At 35.2% G+C, this 5,050-nt stretch overlaps 1 long non-coding RNA gene across 2 annotated transcripts; it reads right to left on the bottom strand.

The window, feature by feature from the left end:
* Positions 1 to 380: 380 nt before the first annotated feature.
* LOC139193662 (uncharacterized) lies at positions 381 to 2,892 on the bottom strand. Of its 2 annotated transcripts, XR_011578017.1 has the most exons (5): positions 2,672 to 2,892; positions 2,429 to 2,588; positions 2,255 to 2,323; positions 1,498 to 1,556; positions 381 to 557 (listed from the first exon to the last, which is right to left on the bottom strand). It is a non-coding gene; the product is annotated as an uncharacterized lncRNA (long non-coding RNA). The 2 variants fall into 2 exon arrangements; XR_011578018.1 differs by lacking the exon at positions 1,498 to 1,556 and having other exon boundaries at positions 2,672 to 2,878.
* Positions 2,893 to 5,050: the final 2,158 nt, after the last annotated feature.

Below are 5,050 nucleotides of genomic sequence, written 5' to 3'. Positions count from 1 at the left end.
ACATTCCTGTTTCCACCAGGATGCAAATTCATACCCAAAACCAGGTAGTCGTCTCGACCCACCTGTCAGAAGGAAATTTCCTTTGACTTGCATAATCTGAAACATCTTTTCCAATTGGTTAAACCGTCACTCCGCTCCCTCAGGTTGATCATTCCATAAGGTGATTCAAATTCAACTCATAACCCGTCTTAAAATGTCCATTTTGATAATATACTGAATCACCATAATAATAGTTTCCCCCAAACCGCTAAATCAGGGAGACTAAATTCCTCTAACTACGTGGTTTGCTACGAGGCGGTGTAGTTCTGACAGAATTCACTATAAACTTCTCAAGATGTCCAAGATTGCAACCATGCTCTGATACCAACTGACACACCCTGTCCCGAAGGAGGGCATGCTGGCCGTCACGTGAGAGTGACGTAACCATTTGCACAGTACGGAAGCTTTAATTATACAATTTATAAGTTGATACACCCGAAGGTGAGTCCTAATTTTGTCCAATCTGTCAGAACCCCGCTGTATTCCTCGTAGTCACCACACCTTTGTGATTCCTGAACCTGGAGGGGCGCAAAACCAAAATTGAGTGGGTCAGTAAAACAATTCTTTTCCAAATCCAAACATTTCTCAAAACGTTGTAACCCCTCTCCGTAAAACCTGTATACTTTCCCAGAAATGTAAAATATAAATATACATATATATTCTCAAAACTTCATTTTTACTATCTCAACATTATCTCTTTATCAATCATGCCATGCCATGTCATCTCAACATTTCTCATATTAATTATGCCATGCCACATCATCTCAACAGTAATAAGGTATGAATGCATCAACATAATCATATCAGGTGCAAGAAAGTAATCAACCGTAGGCCCTCTAATAGCCCTATACGGTTGAACCTAGAGCTCAAAATCTATCATTATCACTCTACCGGAGTCACCTCTGTGACCCGTCCGGCCTTCTGCACACAAGTTACGCTCTAGTGCTTCTCATAAATCATCTGTGCACATAATCTAAGGTCACCCACCAGTCGGAATCTCACTAACACTCTCGCGACTGGTCTGTCGTACCCACTCCGCGTGGACTGTACGACTAGCATCTACTTGGATCCAAGGCGAGCGTGCGATGCGGTGAATACTATAAGCACTAAACCATGGTGCAGGATTTGAGCTCAATATATATCATCATCATCATAACAGTAATTAAATACTCATCTGTGCGTCCACCGCACCATTTCATACATATGCATCATAAATCAATTCTTACCTGTGCGTCCACCGCACCAATTCATACATATGCATCATATATTAATTCATGCATGGCATTTCAACTCACATTTCTATATACTTTTCATATCAATTCTATGCATGGTATTTCACTTCCCGTTTTTCCACATAACTCATATGCATTTCATTTTAAACATAATTTCATGCATTTTCAATTTATGGGAAAACGTTAAGTATATATATATATACGGAAAACAAAACTGCCCACTCACCTGGAGTTCATCCAACAACTCCCTAGCACCACACATCAAGGCGTCACGACGATCGCCGCCTAAAATAGTAATCAAATCCAACCTCAGAATTCATATCGATAGAATATTTAACTTATATAAAATACGTCACTACGTAGTTCGATCCGGAAGATCTGCCACTCAGATTTTAAATCCATAACTTCCAGAGGTCCACATTATACCTCTAGGACAACATCCTAAAATTTCATTACCATCCAACGGTCGGATCTCTGTCAATTTCCAAAACTAAGTGACGGTTAACATTTTATATTATGGACTTACAATTCCAATTCCGGAAGATCCGCAAATCGGATTCCCAATCTGTAAGTTCCAATAATCCTCAAATATTACGTATTATAACGTATCAAAGTTTGGTGATGATCCAACGGTCGAATCATCAATTCACATTTTCACCTAAATGTGAAAACTATAAAACGTTATTTGAACACCTAACCAACAATCTTCAATAACTTTCTCATATGGTGTTCAATTTAGGTATATGAATATACCACAGTGATCTACTCGACGTCACGGACGTCGACATATTTTTAAAATAATTTTATTTTTATTTTTTATTTTTACTGTAGCACCTTCTTCTTCCTTGGGTCGCCGGACTGGTTTTTCCGGCGGCCGTTTTCTGAACAGTTTTTCAAATTGCCATAACTTTGTCATTTCTCAACTAAATCAAGTGATTCAAAAACGAAAGTTGTAGCCCTTGAAGAGACAAAGAGAATGGTACCTTGCACAACACCTAGTTCGCCGTGGTTTGGCCGGAAACTGCCTCGAAAGCCTCGGAGGTCGCCGGAAACTGGGTATTTTTCAAATGAGTATAACTTCTTCAATACTCAACGAAATTGAGTGAAACAAAAAGGAAAGTTGTAGTACTTGACGAGACGAAGAGATTGATACCTACCTCGACTCCTAACTCGCCGGGGATTCGCCGGAAAACGCCTCGAAAGCTCCGGCCAAACTTTGAACTTGTCGATCTCCGTGTTCTTACGTCCAAAAACTTCCAACGAAGCACTCCGAGCTTCCTTGGGACCTCACTAAGCTCACTATGAGCTTGGATTGTCCTAAAAATCAACCAATTCAAAGCTCATGAACAGTACACTTTCATGGGGAGTTTAGAATCTAGGTTTTCCGAAGTAAAACTTACCTGAAATGGATACCAACGTGATCGTGAAGTCCTCAGGATTCCAATGGTGGTCTCAAACTTGACGTTGGTATAGATTTAGGGTGGTTTTGGTGGTGGTCCGTGTGAGTTCGAAGGAGAGAGACAGAGAGAGTGAGAAATCGTGAAGGAGGAGAGAGAAAGACAGTGAACGGGAAATGAGGAGGGTTTTGAGGGATGTGGGGATCCCACGTGGTCCTTATTCCAATCTCCAAACACCAAACTTTAACATTTTAACCTAAAAATCTAAGTTCCATCCTTATTAAATTCCATTTTATTTTCAAACTTAGGAACCTAGATAATTAGCAACCTGAGCTTCACAAATTTAGTATTTCTTAAGGGCAATTTTGTCCATTCACAGCCACGAATATAATAATTTGGAACGGGCTGTGACAATATATTCCTGGCGGATATCAAAAAAATTTTGTCGGTTATAACCGATATTATTTTTGAAACCTTTTTTGAAATATTTTTGATAGATTCTGGTGGTTTTTAAGTTAATGGTAGCAGTTATAACCGATAAAAATGAAAATTTTATTATTTTAAAATCTCTCCAATGACATGTCGAATTTCATAAAATCATCCAATCTTTGAATCTAATATTAAAGATTGATATCAAAACATTAAAAGCACATTTATTTATTCACCATTTGTGATGGATTCCTTGATCATCATGTGACCAATACAACATTTCAGTGAACTTCAAATCTCTCCATTTAAACTTTTATTAAAATAATAAATTTTCTTACGAAACAAATAAAGACCAACGAAAATGATCAGATAATTAAGGAATTGTTATAACCCACATGCATTTGATTTTGGAGTAAAATCATCAAAATCAAAGTTAAAATAACCATTAAATTGTGATTTTTCGCTTATAATCCTCGAAAACTTTTGTTCTGTTGCCTAATCTTTGAATGTTTGTTTTTTGCGATTTTTTACGTATGCAATCTTGGAGTGTGTACAAACAAGTTTGACGGTTGGATTGTTGAAAAAAGTTTCGTAGAATGCATATCGCATCAAAAGAGTAGATTAAACCAAAACTTCGAGTTAATGTTTTACTTTCCCATCAAGTATAAAATAAGATTTTGTGGTATCCACTAGTGTAAATATTTTAAATAGAAGATTGAATTCGCTCAATGCATTCTTATAGGGTCGAGGAGTGTAGCTGTAAAAAATCATCAAAATCGAAGTTAAAATAACTGTTAAATAGTGATTTTTCGTTTATAACCGTCGAAAACTTTTGTTTTGTTACCTAATCTTTGAATGTTTGTTTTCTGTGATTTTTTATGTATGTGATCTCGGAGTATGTACAAACAAGTTTGACGGTTAGATCATTGAAAACAGTTTCGTAAAATGTGTATCGCGTCAAAATGGTAGATTAAATAAACACTTAAGAGTTAATGTTATACTTCCATTAAGTATAAAATAAGATTTTGTGGTATTCACTAGTGTAAATATTTTAAATTGAAGATCAAATTTATTCATTGCATTCTTATAGGGTCGAGGAGTGTAGTTGTAAAAAATCATTAAAATTGGAGCTAAAATAACCATTAAATTGTGATTTTTCGTTTATAACCGTCGAAATTTTTTGTTCTGTTATGTAATATCTGAATATTTATTTTTTTCAATTTTTTATGTATGCAATCTCGGAGTGTGTACAAATAAGTTTAACGGTTGGATCGTTGAAAAAAGTTTCGTAAAATGCATATCGAGTCAAAACGGTAGATTAAACAAACATTTAAAGTTAATGTTATACTTCCCCATCAAGTATAAAATAAGATTTTGTGGTATTCACTAGTGTAAATATTTTAAATTGAATATCGAATTCATTCAATGCATTCTTATAGGGTAGAGGAGTGTAGCTGTAAAAAACATCAAAATCAAAGCTAAAGTAACCGTTAAATTGTGATTTTTTGTTTATAACCGTCGAAAACTTTTGTTCTGTTACCTAATCTCTGAATGTTTGTTTTTTGTGATTTTTTTTGTATGCAATCTCGAAGTATGTACAAACAAGTTTGACAGTTGGATCATTGAAAAACACTTCGTAGAATGCGTATCACATCAAAATGATATATTAAACAAACACTTAGAGTTAATGTTATACTTCCATTAAGTATAAAATAAGATTTTGTGTTATCCACTAATGTAAATATTTTAAATTGAAGATCAAATTTATTCATTACATTCGTATAGGGTCGAGGAGTGTAGTTGTAAAAAATCATTAAAATTGAAGCTAAAATAACCGTTAAATTGTGAATTTTCGTTTATAACCATCGAAAATTTTTGTTCCGTTACGTAATCTCTAAATGTTTGTTTTTTACGATTTTTTACATATGCGATCTTGTTGACGGTTAGATCATT

This window comes from Malus domestica, chromosome 17 (assembly GCF_042453785.1).
Source record: "Malus domestica chromosome 17, GDT2T_hap1".
NCBI classification, from domain to species: Eukaryota; Viridiplantae; Streptophyta; class Magnoliopsida; order Rosales; family Rosaceae; genus Malus; species Malus domestica.
Note: the sequence above shows the minus strand (reverse complement) of the source record. Positions and strands in the feature narration are given on the sequence as shown.